Consider the following 15,852-nt stretch of genomic DNA (forward strand, 5'->3'; position numbering starts at 1 on the left):
AGCGCGAAAAAAGGTCAGAGGGACGCGGAACTCTAGAACCCGTCCCAGGGGCCCGTGACGGGACGTACGTGTCAATTTCGGGCCAATCGGACCACCGTCCACCAAGTACCTGTGAAATCGCATTGAATAAGTTGCACGTGTCACTGAACCTCGTTCGGCCCCTGGAGGTGCTAGGGGCCCGAAACTTCTTGGAAAGCTGCGTCACTCGGCCCCGGAAAGCACACAGAGAGGGGAACGTTTAGTCACACAAAAAAAATACTTGTTGCCCAATGTCCACAGAACACCTATGAAAATCAATGGGATAAGTTGTACGTGGGACGCTTTGCCGTTTGGCCCCCGGGGGCCCTGGCGGCCCCAAACTTAATCTGCCTACTGTCACTGGGGCCCAGAAAGACCCTGGGGGATGGAGAAAGCTGAACCATGTGTGGATCAGGCCGAACCACCGAAACGCACACTTGGGAACCACGTAGAACCTTGAAACTAAGGATCTCGCCCCGGGGCCCGCTGGGCTACCCTCACGCCAAATTTCGAGGCCCTGTGACTTTTCGGCTCAGAGTTAGAGACACAGTGAATTGAGACAAAAAACAGGTGGTTAGGGGTCAAAATAGGCACTTTGTGGTACTGAGGATGACTATGGTGAAGTTTAGGTGGTTAGGGGACCCCACAGGCACTTCGTGGCAATGGAGAAGAAAATAGGTGGTTAGGGGTCAAAATAGGCACTTCGTGGTACTGAGGAAGACTATGGTGAAGTTTAGGTGGTTAGGGGACCCCATAGGCACTTCGTGGCAATGAAGAAGAAAATAGGTGGTTAGGGGTCAAAATAGGCACTTTGTGGTACTGAGGAAGACTATGGTGAAGTTTAGGTGGTTAGGGGACCCCATAGGCACTTCGTGGCAATGAAGAAGAAAATAGGTGGTTAGGGGTCAAAATAGGCACTTCGTGGTACTGAGGAAGACTATGGTGAAGTTTAGGTGGTTAGGGGACCCCATAGGCACTTTGTGGCAATGAAGAAGAAAATAGGTGGTTAGGGGTCAAAATAGGCACTTCGTGGTACTGAGGAAGACTATGGTGAAGTTTAGGTGGTTAGGGGACCCCATAGGCACTTCGTGGCAATGAAGAAGAAAATAGGTGGTTAAGCCGCCTTTCCACTGCACACGACATTCGCATACGATTGTCGCATTTCGCCCCCTAGTGTCAGTCGCATGGAACTTTCATTCCTATCGTACGCGGCAACATGGGAGAGAAGTTGATTCTCGCAGTCTCCGAATACCCCATTCTTTATGATATTACTCTTGAATCATACAGAAACGTCAGCAGGAAAAATGAAGCTTGGAAGAGAGTTAGCGAGATTGTCGGTCTGCCAGGTGGGTTTTGATTGCCAAATGTGCAGAATGAAAGCAAATCTTTGTCCCGCCTAAATTACCATCTAGCTAGTATTTCAATGCAGTTGTATTATTACACGTGGTTAACATAACGAACAATGCTATAATTTTTTTAAGTTGTTTAATTTAAATTGTAAAGTTATGCTCATATGCTACTGTGATATGAACTAGTATGAAATTAATCTGAAATAAAACAATTACATTATTAACTAGCAGTATGAAATTAGCAGTGTTGGGTGTAGGCAAATGCATTAATAATGAACTAAAATTAAAATACGGGATCACTCTTCATGTTTTTGTAATTTGATTAGTTACTTATGATGTAAGTTTACAGTTATGTGAGTTAAGTTTACAGTTATGTAATTGTTTTTTAAACTTAACAGTGGATGAGTGCAGGAAAAAGTGGAGGGATCTCCGTGATGTTTATGTCAGGGAAAGGAGAGAGGAGAAGAAAAGAAAAAGCGGAGCAGCTGCCAGCCAGAAACGGCCTTGGCCAATAATATATATATTAAATTCATAATTTTTTTAAACTTATTTATTAATAACCATGTCTTTTTTAAAAGTATTAAGTGTTTCGGATCAAGTTTTAAAAAAGAGTATGAATAATTCTCAACTTGCGCACACTGATTTGATTGGATTACATTGGAATACATCACATCCGGTCGGCCGGTCGCATTCGGTCTAGCCGCAGAAGTTCAGATATTTCAACGGATCCAAAGCTCAAATCGGATCCGAATTTTCCGCATACGCATATGATCGGAACTCCCAGCAGCTCCCGTACGACTCTCCATTGGAAATGAATGACTTCCGGTCCGACGTCTGTCGTTTGTCGTGTGCAGTGGAAAGGCGGCTTTAGGGGTCAAAATAGGCACTTTGTGGTACTGAGGAGGACTATGGTGAAGAGTAGGTAGTTGGTGTACCCCAAAAGCACTTGGTGGACTCCCACGTGGTGCAATGGCACCCCCAGAGGCGTCCACAGAGAGCCTATGGTAATATATGCTAATCTTGGCCTCTTTATATGCGATTTTGGAAAAGTGACACGGCACCACTGAATAAGCAGCTCGTGTCGTCCATTTCGAGCACGCGGACCTCGAAGTGTCGGTGCTGACAATGGCAACTTAAATGAATGGGGAAAAGCAAACGTGATAACCACTACACTACGGAAACTTGATTTGGACGGCACCCACCTAGTGTCATTCGGCATTGCAGTCTGCCTACAGCTCCTTGGTACGATGGCCTTCACCTGTCTCAAAAGTAAGGGTTTTGTAGCATTTATATTTAAAATGCATCCACTTGTTTCCGCCCAGTTTTGAACTGAGTACCTTTCGGGTGTAAAGCGAACGTGATATCCACTACACTACGGAAACTTGTTTTGGACGTCAGTCCCACCTCTTCTAGGGTACGCTTGTTCAAAAGCGACTGAAACTATAAACTGCCCAGTGTTTTTAACATGGCAAAAAGCTGCTAATTTTGTTGGCAGACCGAACATTTTATATTACTGTACAGGAAACTTCAATGGTTATTTGTTTTATTTTTGTCCTTTTCTAAGAGATTAAACCACAAACATCCCTGCAAGTGTACTGACCTGCTCAACAGAAAATCGCATACGAAATTTTTGCAAAAATCACCCACAGTTTCCGCCCAGTTTCAAACTGGGGACTTTTCGCATGTGAGGCGAACGTGATAACCACTACACTACAAACACGTCTTCATGTTGCAGACATAAATCTTTAGGTGCACGCTTATTAAAAAGCATATAAAGGAAATGAGCGCTGCACCCACCTAGCGTGGCAAAGAGTTTAAATTTTCTGTCAGAATTCAACCACTGTTTCTGCTCGGTTTCGAACCGAGGACATTTCGCGTGTTAGGCGAATGTGATGACCACTACACTACAGAAACCTATTGTTGAGACAGATGTGCTTTTTAGAAGATGGCTCCTTCCCATAATCTGCCCTGCAAGCAGTGTGACAGTCTGTAAATTCCACAAACAACAGAACAGAGGTCATTCGGCACCCACCTAGTGTCATTCGGCATGGCAGTCTGCCTACAGCTCCTTGGTACGATGGCCTTCACCTGTCTCAAAAGTAAGGGTTTTGTAGCGAATTGCAGCATTTATATTTAAAATGCATCCACTTGTTTCCAGCCAGTTTTGAACTGAGGACCTTTCACGTGTAATGCAAACGTGGTAACCACTACACTTCCGAAACTTGATTTGGACGTCAGTCCCACCGCTTCTAGGGTACGCTTGTTCAAAAGCGACTGAAACTATAGAGTGCCCAGTGTTTTAAAAATGGCAAAAAGCTGCTAATTTTGTTTGCAGACCAAACATTTTTTATTACTGTACAGGAAACCTCAACGGTCAGTTGTTTTATTTTTGTCCTTTTCTAAAGAGATTAAACCACAAACATCCCTGCAAGTGTACTGACCTGCTCAACAGAAAATCGCATACGAAATTTTTGCAAAAATCACCCACAGTTTCCGCCCAGTTTCGAACTGGGGACTTATCGCGTGTGAGGCAAACGTGATAACCACTACACTACAAAGACGTCTTCCGGTTGCAGACATTAATATTTAGGTGCACGCTTATTAAAAAGCATATAAAGGAAATGAGCGCTGCACCCACCTAGCGTGGCAAAGAGTTAAAGTTTTCTGTCAGAATCCAACCACTGTTTCTGCTCGGTTTCGAACCGAGGACCTTTCGCGTGTTAGGCGAATGTGATGACCACTACACTACAGAAACCTATTGATGAGGTGCATGTGCTTTTTAGAAGATGGCTCCTTCCCATAATCTGCTCTGCAAGCAGTGTGACAGTCTGTGAATTCCACAAACAACAGAACAGAGGTCATTCGGCACCCACCTAGTGTCATTCGGCATGGCAGTCTGCCTACAGCTCCTTGGTACGATGGCCTTCACCTGTCTCAAAAGTAAGGGTTTTGTAGCGAATTGCAGCATTTATATTTAAAACACATCCACTTGTTTCCGCCCAGTTTTGAACTGAGGACCTTTCGCGTGTAAAGCAAACGTGATAACCACTAAACTTCCGAAACTTGATTTGGACGTCAGTCCCACCGCTTCTGGAGTACGCTTGTTCAAAAGCGACTGAAACTATAGACTGCCCAGTGTTTTAAAAATGGCAAAAAGCTGCTAATTTTGTTTGCAGACCAAACATTTTTTATTACTGTACAGGAAACCTCAACGGTCAGTTGTTTTATTTTTGTCCTTTTCTAAAGAGATTAAACCACAAACATCCCTGCAAGTGTACTGACCTGCTCAACAGAAAATCGCATACGAAATTTTTGCAAAAACCACCCACTGTTTCCACCCAGTTTCGAACTTGGGACCTTTTCGCGTGTGAGGCGAACGTGATAACCTCTGCACTACGGAAACACGTCTTCAGGTGGCAGACATAAATCTTTAGGTGTACGCTTGTTAACCCTCTGGGGTCCAAAGTGTTTTTGGGGTTCTGGAGGTGTTCTGACATGCTCTAACATTTGAGCTTTTTTCAGTTATTTATAAACATGTTAATGGCAAAGGTGTAAATTCACTCTATATAGCACAAACAGGGCTACCATAATATGTTAGCAAGATGTATGTAGATGTTTGTATTTTTGAGAGAATATTGTTTATGCATGGTTATTGAAAAAACTAAAACTTAAAGTCTCTGTCCACAAGATTTTTGATTAATTGATGTTCTCGCCTAGGATTTTTGCTTCAAAATGATCTGAAAATCATCCTTCCAAATCATTCACATAAAACAATACATTGATTTAAATTTAGTAAAACACTTTTTGTTTGGAAAGGCAATATGCGAAATGGGCGTGACTCATGTATAATGGTCTGATTCACACCTGTGAAGACAAAAGACCTGCTTAATGAGCCTGCATAATGAGCTTTTCACAGGTGTGTCACTGAGCCACAAGAAAGAATACAAGGACACAAGAAAAGAAATGTGTATATATACTACAAAATTGGTTCACAGTTGGAAACATCTATAAAAAAATAGTATTTTTCCACTTATATTTTTGCTTGCAAATTGTATAATATCCAAGGTGAACATTTCTAGTAATTGTGTAGTTAATTCTCATACTGTATTTTCAGAAAGTTTTGAATATGTATCCTCTCCCCAAATTTGTCACTAATAAAACACAATACAAATAATTTGAAGAGAAGGCTTATATTGACCTTTTAAGATTTTGTTTACACCTACCTTGTAAATATATTATTTGCTATTTTATTAAAAAGGTTACAATTACAGCAACAATTAAAATAACAATATTTCAAGTGTAATATTTCTTTGTAAAAACTAAAGTGTACATTTTATCATACATATTTCAAATTTAAGGATTCATTAGTTTGAATAAAGCCTACATTGGAACAAACACTATAATGTGAGTTATATATAAATATAAAGTTGATGACTTTATTTTTGACAAAACAAACATAGCCTAATATATTTAACATTTGAGCAGAAACTGGTGAACAAAAGCTTATTCAATGTGGCAGTAGTCTATAGTTTAGGCTACAGTAAACAGTTAATAATCTATTTAAAACTAGTCAACAAAATGTTGTCTTTCATATTTCTTCTGTAACATAGGCATATTGTTTGTTGTTTTTATGATAGCCTATATTAGGGCATATAAATATTAATTTGCAGTTTAATACGTTGCTAATACAAAGATATTTTAACGTTATTTCAACCTATTTCAGTCGATTTTCACTCATCTCAGTATAGCAATAGGGTTTGGTAAAAACTGTTCAGTTCATTCATTCACACACGCGATTCATATTTAAACAGTCTTTTTGCAGTTTACATACACTATGATATCGCGATTAGAACAATAATAAAAAAACGTACTTCTCAGATGGATATTTCATATTTCTTTGTAAAAACTAAATTATACATTTTATCATACATATTTCAAAGTTAAGGATTCATTAGTTTGAATAAAGCCTACATTGGAACAAACACTATAATAGCATCCTACTTGATGACTTTATTTTTGACAAAACAAACATAGCCTAATATATATCATTTGAGCAGAAATTGGTGAACAAAAGCTTATTCAATGTGGCAGTAGCATATTTTACATTAAACAGTTAATAATCTATCCAAAACTAGTCAACAAAATGTTGTCTTTCATATTCCGTCTGTAACATAGGCATATCGTTTGTTGTTTTTATGAGCCTATATAAGGGCATAAATTTTAATTTGCAGTTTAATACGTTGCTAATACAAAGACATTTTAACGTTATTTCAACATATTTCAGTCGATTTTCACTCATCTCAGTATAGCAATAGGGTTTGGTAAAAACTGTTCAGTTCATTCATTCACACACAGACGCGATTCATATTTAAACAGTCTTTTTGCGGTTTACATACACTATGATATCGCGATTAGAACAATAATAATAAAGAACTTACTTATCAGATGGATCCGTTGCTCCTCGAAATGAAAAAAAACAGCACATGTTCTGAGGTAAATGTCCCAGGATTACTCCTCACACAGCCTCGCAAGAAGAAATAGTATGCTACATTAATCTGATGATTACATTTGTTGTGTTATCGCGTTTATGAGGGGCGTTGACACTTTGCATGTGTTGCTTCAGATCATTTGCGTTTGTATACCGCGCGCTCTCCGTGGGCGTGTCAGATTAGCAGAATAATGAGCTAAGAGAACGATAATGAGATCGGCTGACACCTCTCTCTTTTTTAATAGATTACATAAACAGAGAATATTTATTTTAGTTTTGAATTAGATATTTTAAAAGTACAAACTTAAATGATTATAAAGATATATTGCTCGTGCTTGTGTGAATAGTATTCGCTGAGCTTTGTTTAAGTTTAGAGACGTGCACCAGAAAAAAAATTTACGGAGACAGAGAGGCAGAAAGCACACCCTGTTTATTTTCTTCATTTTACAAAAGCACACGGTTTTGATGTTAATGTGAGTGTACACAAAAAAAGAAGACCCTCTATAGTTTATAATCATGTATTGATTTTATTTATATGACGTAAAATGACGGAGTATTTTAAGTCTATGTTGCTGCTATGTGGAAAAAAAACGACCCAAGAGAGTTAAAAAGCGTATAAAGGAAATGAGCGCTACACTCACCTAGCGTGGCAAACAGTATAAATTTTCTGTCAGACCCCAACCACTGTTTCTGCTCGGTTTCAAACCGAGGCCTACGATGGCCTTCACCTGTTTTAAAAGTAAGGGTTTTGTAACGAATTGCAGCATTTATATTTAACTTGCCTCCACTTGTTTCCACCCAATTTTGAACTGAGGACCTTTCGCGTGTAAAGCGAACGTGATAACCACTACACTACGGAAACTTGATTTGGAAGGCACCCACCTAGTGTCTTTCGGCATGGCAGTCTGCCTACAGCTCCTTGGTACGATGGCCTTCACCTGTCTTAAAAGTAAGGGTTTTGTAGCGAATTGCAGCATTTATATTTAACATGCCTCCACTTGTTTCCACCCAATTTTGAACTGAGGACCTTTCCCGTGTAAAGCGAACGTGATAACCACTACATTACGGAAACTTGGTTTGGATCTCATTCCCACCTCTTCTAGCGTACACTTGTTCAAAAGCGACTGAAACTATAGACTGCCCAGTGTTTTTAACATGGCAAAAAGATGCTAATTTTGTTGGCAGACCGAACATTTTATATTACTGTACAGGAAACCTCAATGGTCATTTGTTTTATTTTTGTCCTTTTCTAAAAGAGATTAAACAACAAACATCCCTGCAAGTGTACTGACCTGCTCAACAGAAAAAAGCATACGAAATTTTTGCAAAAATCACCAACAGTTTCCGCCCAGTTATGAATTGGGGACTTTTCGCGTGTGAGGCGAACGTGATAACCACTACACTACAAACACGTCTTCAGGTTGCAGACATAAATCTTTAGGTGCACGCTTATTAAAAAGCATATAAAGGAAATGAGCGCTGCACCCACCTAGCGTGCCAAAGAGTTTACATTTTCTGTCAGAATCAAACCACTGTTTCTGCTCGGTTTCAAACCGAGGACCTTTCGCGTGTTAGGCGAATGTGATGACCACTACACTACAGAAACCTATTATTGAGACGGATGTGCTTTTTAGAAGATGGCTCCTTCCCATAATCTGCCCTGCAGGCAGTGTGACAGTCTGTAAATTCCACAAACAACAGAACAGAGGTCATTCGGCACCCACCTAGTGTCAATCGGCATGGCAGTCTGCCTACAGCTCCTTGGTACGATGGCCTTCACCTGTCTCAAAAGTAAGGGTTTTGTAGCGAATTGCAGCATTTATATTTAAAATGCATCCACTTGTTTCCGCCCAGTTTTGAACTGAGGACCTTTCGCGTGTAAAGCAAACGTGATAACCACTACACTTCCGAAACTTGATTTGGACGTCAGTCCCACCGCTTCTAGGGTACGCTTGTTCAAAAGCGACTGAAACTATAGACTGCCCATTGTTTTTAACATGGCAAAAAGCTGCTAATTTTGTTGGCAGACCGAACATTTTATATTACTGTACAGGAAACCTCAATGGTCATTTGTTTTATTTTTGTCCTTTTCTAAGAGATTAAACCACAAACATCCCTGCAAGTGTACTGACCTGCTCAACAGAAAATCGCATACGAAATTTTTGCAAAAATCACCCACAGTTTCTGCCCAGTTTCGAACTGGGGACCTTTCGCGTGTGAGGCAAACGTGATAACCACTACACTACGGAAACAAGTCTTCAGGTTGCAGACATAAATCTTTAGCTGCACGCTTATTAAAAAGCATATAAAGGAAATGAGCGCTGCACCCACCTAGCGTGCCAAAGAGTTTACATTTTCTGTCAGAATCCAACCACTGTTTCTGCTCGGTTTCGAACCGAGGACCTTTCACGTGTCAGGCGAATGTGATGACCACTACACTACAGAAACCTATTATTGAGACGGATGTGCTTTTTAGAAGATGGCTCCTTCCCATAATCTGCTCTGCAAGCAGTGTGACAGTCTGTAAATTCCACAAACAACAGAACAGAGGTCATTCGGCATTGCAGTCTGCCTACAGCTCCTTGGTACGATGGCCTGCACCTGTCTCAAAAGTAAGGGTTTTGTAGCGAATTGCAGCATTTATATTTAACATGCCTCCACTTGTTTCCACCCAATTTTGAACTGAGGACCTTTCGCGTGTAAAGCGAACGTGATAACCACTACACTACGGAAAATTGATTTGGATGTCAGTCCCACCTCTTCTAGGGTACGCTTGTTCAAAAGCGACTGAAACTATAGACTGCCCAGTGTTTTTAACATGGCAAAAAGCTGCTAATTTTGTTGGCAGACCGAACATTTTATATTATTGTACAGGAAACCTCAATGGTCATTTGTTTTATTTTTGTCCTTTTCTAAAGAGATTAAACCACAAACATCCCTGCAAGTGTACTGACCTGCTCAAAAGAAAATCGCATACGAAAGTTTTGCAAAATTCACCCACAGTTTCTGCCCAGTTTCGAACTGGGGCCCTTTCGCTTGTGAGGCGAACGTGATAACCACTACACTACAGAAACCTATTGATGAAGACGTGCTTTTTAGAAGATGGCTCCTTCTCATAATCTGCTCTGCAAGCAGTGTGACAGTCTGTGAATTCCACAAACAACAGAACAGAGGTCATTCGGCATGGCAGTCTGCCTACAACTCCTTGGTACGATGGCCTTCACATGTCTCAAGAGTAAGGGTTTTGTAGCGAATTGCAGCATTTATATTTAAAATGCATCCACTTGTTTCCGCCCAGTTTAGAACTGAGGACCTTTCGCGTGTAAAGCAAACGTGATAACCACTACACTACGGAAACTTGATTTGAACGTCAGTCCCACCTCTTCTATAATCTGCTCTGCAAGCAGTGTGACAGTCTGTAAATTCCACAAACAACAGAACAGAGGTCATTCTGCATGGCAGTCTGCCTACAGCTCCTTGGTACGATGGCCTTCACCTGTCTCTAAAGTAAGGGTTTTGTAGTATTTATATTTAAAATGCATCCACTTGTTTCCGCCCAGTTTTGAACTGAGGACCTTTTGCGTGTAAAGCAAACGTGATAACCACTACACTACGGAAACTTGATTTGGACCGCACCCACCTAGTGTGATTCGGCATGGCAGTCTGCCTACAGCTCCTTGACACGATGGCCTTCACCTGTCTTAAAAGTAAGGGTTTTGTAGCGAATTGCAGCATTTATATTAAACATGCCTCCACTTGTTTCCACCCAATTTTGAACAGAGGACCTTTCGCGTGTAAAGCAAACGTGATAACCACTACACTACGGAAACTTGGTTTGGATCTCATTCCCACCTCTTCTAGCGTACGCTTGTTCAAAAGCGACTGAAACTATAGACTGCCCAGTGTTTTTAACATGGCAAAAAGCTGCTAATTTCGTTGGCAGACCGAACATTTTATATTACTGTACAGGAAACCTCAATGGTCATTTGTTTTATTTTTGTCCTTTTCTAAAGAGATTAAACAACAAACATCCCTGCAAGTGCACTGACCTGCTCAACAGAAAATCGCATACGAACTTTTTGCAAAAATCACCCACAGTTTCCGCCCAGTTTCGAACTGGGGACTTTTCGCGTGTGAGGCGAACGTGATAACCACTACATAACAAACACGTCTTCAGGTTGCAGACATAAATCTTTAGGTGCACGCTTATTAAAAAGCATATAAAGGAAATAAGCGCTGCACCCACCTAGCGTGCCAAAGAGTTTACATTTTCTGTCAGAATCCAACCACTGTTTCTGCTCGGTTTCGAACAGAAACAGAGGACCTTTCGCGTGTTAGGCGAATGTGATGACCACTACACTACAGAAACCTATTGTTGAGAGGGATGTGCTTTTTAGAAGATGGCTCCTTCCCATAATCTGCCCTGCAAGCAGTGTGACAGTCTGTAAATTCCACAAACAACAGAACAGAGGTCATTCGGCACCCACCTAGTGGGTGCTTCTCATTTCTTATTTGTGCATCCTCGTTTCCTTTCCTCGCTTCCTTTCCTAGCGTCTCAGCTCCACCCCCTGTAGGTTTTGAGGGAAGGACGCAAGGAAAGAAAATGAGGACGGAGGAATCGAATGAAAGCTTTTTTTATTCATTGGAATACTTGATCACTCGCGCGTCACTTCATAGCGTCATCAGCAGCGCTCAAAGGATCTGCCCTTATGTTGTTGAAGTTTGTTTATTTAAGAAATTCATAATAAATGATAATAAAGCAAGATACCCTGTTGAAATATGTGTAATGTGTGGTTTATATAAACTGCAAAGGTAAAGTATACATTAAAACAGATTGTGATCGATGTGAAGGGGGAGGAGAATGTATACGCGCGTCACGTTTAGTCGATAAATCTCTTCCGCATAGGATACACCTGTGTATCCTCGCTCATGACTCCTCTGGAAGCCTCCTCACTCCTCGATCCTCGCGGTGCAATTAGAGAATTGAGATGTCCTTCAAGATGGCTGCGCTCGATCGGTTTCCGGGTCATAGGATGGAGGACAGAGGAACGAGGAGACGAGGAGGGATATTGCGAAGCACCCAGTGTCATTCGGCATGGCAGTCTGCCTACAGCTCCTTGATACGATGGCCTTCACCTGTCTTAAAAGTAAGGGTTTTGTAGCGAATTGCAGCATTTATATTTAACATGCCTCCACTTGTTTCCACCCAATTTTGAACAGAGGACCTTTCGCGTGTAAAGCGAACGTGATAACCACTACACTACAGAAAATTGGTTTGGATCTCATTCCCACCTCTTCTAGCGTACGCTTGTTCAAAAGCGACTGAAACTATAGACTGTCCAGTGTTTTTAACATGGCAAAAAGCTGCTAATTTTGTTGGCAGAACGAACATTTTATATTACTGTACAGGAAACCTCAATGGTCATTTGTTTTATTTTTGTCCTTTTCTAAAGAGATTAAACAACAAACATCCCTGCATGTGTACTGACCTGCTCAACAGAAAATCGCATACGAAATTTTTGCTAAAACCACACACAGTTTCCACCCAGTTTCGAACTGGGGACCTTTCGCGTGTGAGGCGAACGTGATAACCACTACACTACGGAAACACATCTTCAGGTGGCAGACATAAATCTTTAGGTGCACGCTTATTAAAAAGCATATAAATGAAAGGAGCGCTGCTACCACCTAGCGTGGCAAAAAGTTTAAATTTTCTGTCAGAATCCAACCACTGTTTCTGCTCGGTTTCGAACAGAGGACCTTTTGCGTGTTAGGTGAACGTGATGACCACTACACTACAGAAACCTATTGATGAGGTGCATGTGATTTTTAGAACATGGCTCCTTCCCATAATCTGCTCTGCAAGCAGTGTGACAGTCTGTGAATTCCACAAACAACAGAACAGAGGTCATTCGGCATGGCAGTCTGCCTACAGCTCCTTGGTACGATGGCCTTCACCTGTCTCAAAAGTAAGGGTTTTGTATCGAATTGCAGCATTTATATTTAACATGCCTCCACTTGTTTCCACCCAGTTTTGAACTGAAGACCTTTGCGTGTAAAGCGAACGTGATATCATGGCATGTGCTTTTTAGAAGATGGCTCCTTCCCATAATCTGCTCTGCAAGCAGTGTGACAGTCTGTGAATTCCACAAACAACAGAACAGATGTCATTCGGCATGGCAGTCTGCCTACAGCTCCTTGGTACGATGGCCTTCACCTGTCTCAAAAGTAAGGGTTTTGTAGCATTTATATTTAAAATGCATCCACTTGTTTCCGCCCAGTTTTGAACTGAGGACATTTTGCGTGTAAAGCAAACGTGATAACCACTACACTACGGAAACTTGATTTGGACGGTACCCACCTAGTGTCATTCGGCATGGCAGTCTGCCTACAGCTCCTTGGTACGATGGCCTTCACCTGTCTTAAAAGTAAGGGTTTTGTAGCGAATTGCAGCATTTATATTTAACATGCCTCCACTTGTTTCCACCCAATTTGGAACTGAGGACCTTTCGCGTGTAAAGCGAACGTGATAACCACTACACTACGGAAACTTGGTTTGGATCTCATTCCCACCTCTTCTAGCGTACGCTTGTTCAAAAGCGAATGAAACTATAGAATGCCCAGTGTTTTTAACATGGCAAAAAGCTGCTAATTTTGTTGGCAGACCGAACATTTTATATTACTGTACAGGAAACCTCAATGTTCATTTGTTTTATTTTTGTCCTTTTCTAAAGAGATTAAACAACAAACATCCCTTCAAGTGTACTGACCTGCTCAACAGAAAATCGCATACGAAATATTTGCTAAAATCACCCACAGTTTCCGCCCAGTTTCGAACTGGGGACTTTTCGCGTGTGAGGCGAACGTGATAACCACTACATAACAAACACGTCTTCAGGTTGCAGACATAAATCTTTAGGTGCACGCTTATTAAAAAGCATATAAAGGAAATAAGCGCTGCACCCACCTAGCGTGCCAAAGAGTTTACATTTTCTGTCAGAATCCAACCACTGTTTCTGCTCGGTTTCGAACCGAGGACCTTTCGCGTGTTAGGCGAATGTGATGACCACTACACTACAGGCACCTATTTTTGAGAGGGATGTGCTTTTTAGAAGATGGCTCCTTCCCATAATCTGCCCTGCAAGCAGTGTGAAAGTCTGTAAATTTCACAAACAACAGAACAGAGGTCATTCGGCACCCACCTAGTGTCATTCGGCATGGCAGTCTGCCTACAGCTCCTTGATACGATGGCCTTCACCTGTCTTAAAAGTAAGGGTTTTGTAACGAATTGCAGCATTTATATTTAACATGCCTCCACTTGTTTCCACCCAATTTTGAACTGAGGACCTTTCGCGTGTAAAGCGAACGTGATAACCACTACACTACGGAAACTTGATTTGGACGGCACCCACCTAGTGTCTTTCGGCATGGCAGTCTGCCTACAGCTCCTTGGTACGATGGCCTTCACCTGTCTCAAAAGTAAGGGTTTTGTAGCATTTATATTTAAAATGCATCCACTTGTTTCCGGCCAGTTCTGAACTGAGGACCTTTTGCGTGTAAAGCAAACGTGATAACCACTACACTACGGAAACTTGATTTGGACGGCACCCACCTAGTGTCATTCGGCATGGCAGTCTGCCTACAGCTCCTTGGTACGATGGCCTTCACCTGTCTTAAAAGTAAGGGTTTTGTAGCGAATTGCAGCATTTATATTTAACATGCCTCCACTTGTTTCCACCCAATTTTGAACTGAGGACCTTTCGCGTGTAAAGCGAACGTGATAACCACTACACTACAGAAAATTGGTTTGGATCTCATTCCCACCTCTTCTAGCGTACGCTTGTTCAAAAGCGACTGAAACTATAGACTGCCCAGTGTTTTTAACATGGCAAAAAGCTGCTAATTTTGTTGGCAGAACGAACATATTATATTACTGTACAGGAAACCTCAATTGTCATTTGTTTTATTTTTGTCCTTTTCTAAAGAGATTAAACAACAAACATCCCTGCAAGTGTACTGACCTGCTCAACAGAAAATCGCATACGAAATTTTTGCGAAAACCACACACAGTTTCCACCCAGTTTCGAACTGGGGACCTTTCGCGTGTGAGGCGAACGTGATAACCACTACACTACGGAAACACATCTTCATGTGGCAGACATAAATCTTTAGGTGCACGCTTATTAAAAAGCATATAAAGGAAAGGAGCGCTGCTACCACCTAGCGTGGCAAAAGGTTTAAATTTTCTGTCAGAATCCAACCACTGTTTCTGCTCGGTTTCGAACAGAGGACCTTTTGCGTGTTAGGCGAACATGATGAACACTACACTACAGAAACCTATTGATGAGGTACATGTGCTTTTTAGAAGATGGCTCCTTCCCATAATCTACTCTGCAAGCAGTGTGACAGTCTGTGAATTCCACAAACAACAGAACAGAGGTCATTCGGCATTGCAGTCTGCCTACAGCTCCTGGGTACGATGGCCTTCACCTGTCTCAAAAGTAAGGGTTTTGTAGCGAATTGCAGCATTTATATTTAACATGCCTCCACTTGTTTCCGCCCAGTTTTGAACTGAGCACCTTTCGCGTGTAAAGTGAACGTGATAACCACTACACTACGGAAAATTGATTTGGATGTCAGTCCCACCTCTTCTAGGGTACGCTTGTTCAAAAGCGACTGAAACTATAGACTGCCCAGTGTTTTTAACATGGCAAAAAGCTGCTAATTTTGTTGGCAGACCGAACATTTTATATTACTGTACAGGAAACCTCAATGGTCATTTGTTTTATTTTTGTCCTTTTCTAAAGAGATTAAACCACAAACATCCCTGCAAGTGTACTGACCTGCTCAACAGAAAATCGCATACGAAGTTTTGCAAAAATCACCCACAGTTTCCGCCCAGTTTCGAACTGGGGCCCTTTCGCGTGTGAGGCGAACGTGATAACCACTACACTACAGAAACCTATTGATGAGGACATGTGCTTTTTAGAAGATGGC

General features: G+C 41.5%; 1 long non-coding RNA gene and 12 other non-coding genes across 13 annotated transcripts in view; 1 reads left to right on the forward strand and 12 right to left on the reverse strand.

Moving 5' to 3' along the window:
- LOC143719415 (uncharacterized) overlaps positions 1–15,852 on the forward strand; it is a 694,388-nt gene that overhangs the window by 383,682 nt on the left and 294,854 nt on the right. The window lies entirely within an intron of this gene.
- On the reverse strand, positions 3,209–3,281 carry trnav-aac (transfer RNA valine (anticodon AAC)). Its single transcript has one exon. It is a non-coding gene; the product is annotated as a tRNA-Val (tRNA).
- trnav-aac (transfer RNA valine (anticodon AAC)) lies at positions 4,050–4,122 on the reverse strand. The gene has a single exon. It is a non-coding gene; the product is annotated as a tRNA-Val (tRNA).
- On the reverse strand, positions 7,645–7,717 carry trnav-uac (transfer RNA valine (anticodon UAC)). The gene has a single exon. It is a non-coding gene; the product is annotated as a tRNA-Val (tRNA).
- trnav-aac (transfer RNA valine (anticodon AAC)) lies at positions 8,389–8,461 on the reverse strand. Its single transcript has one exon. It is a non-coding gene; the product is annotated as a tRNA-Val (tRNA).
- On the reverse strand, positions 9,035–9,107 carry trnav-cac (transfer RNA valine (anticodon CAC)). The gene has a single exon. It is a non-coding gene; the product is annotated as a tRNA-Val (tRNA).
- Positions 9,231–9,303, reverse strand: trnav-gac (transfer RNA valine (anticodon GAC)). Its single transcript has one exon. It is a non-coding gene; the product is annotated as a tRNA-Val (tRNA).
- Positions 9,857–9,929, reverse strand: trnav-cac (transfer RNA valine (anticodon CAC)). The gene has a single exon. It is a non-coding gene; the product is annotated as a tRNA-Val (tRNA).
- Positions 10,403–10,475, reverse strand: trnav-uac (transfer RNA valine (anticodon UAC)). The gene has a single exon. It is a non-coding gene; the product is annotated as a tRNA-Val (tRNA).
- Positions 12,392–12,464, reverse strand: trnav-cac (transfer RNA valine (anticodon CAC)). Its single transcript has one exon. It is a non-coding gene; the product is annotated as a tRNA-Val (tRNA).
- On the reverse strand, positions 13,124–13,196 carry trnav-uac (transfer RNA valine (anticodon UAC)). Its single transcript has one exon. It is a non-coding gene; the product is annotated as a tRNA-Val (tRNA).
- On the reverse strand, positions 14,924–14,996 carry trnav-cac (transfer RNA valine (anticodon CAC)). The gene has a single exon. It is a non-coding gene; the product is annotated as a tRNA-Val (tRNA).
- On the reverse strand, positions 15,745–15,817 carry trnav-cac (transfer RNA valine (anticodon CAC)). The gene has a single exon. It is a non-coding gene; the product is annotated as a tRNA-Val (tRNA).

This window comes from Siphateles boraxobius, unplaced genomic scaffold (genome assembly GCF_051911475.1).
Source record: "Siphateles boraxobius isolate OS27281-9 unplaced genomic scaffold, OSU_SipBor_1 63, whole genome shotgun sequence".
In the NCBI taxonomy this organism is placed as follows: domain Eukaryota; kingdom Metazoa; phylum Chordata; class Actinopteri; order Cypriniformes; family Leuciscidae; genus Siphateles; species Siphateles boraxobius.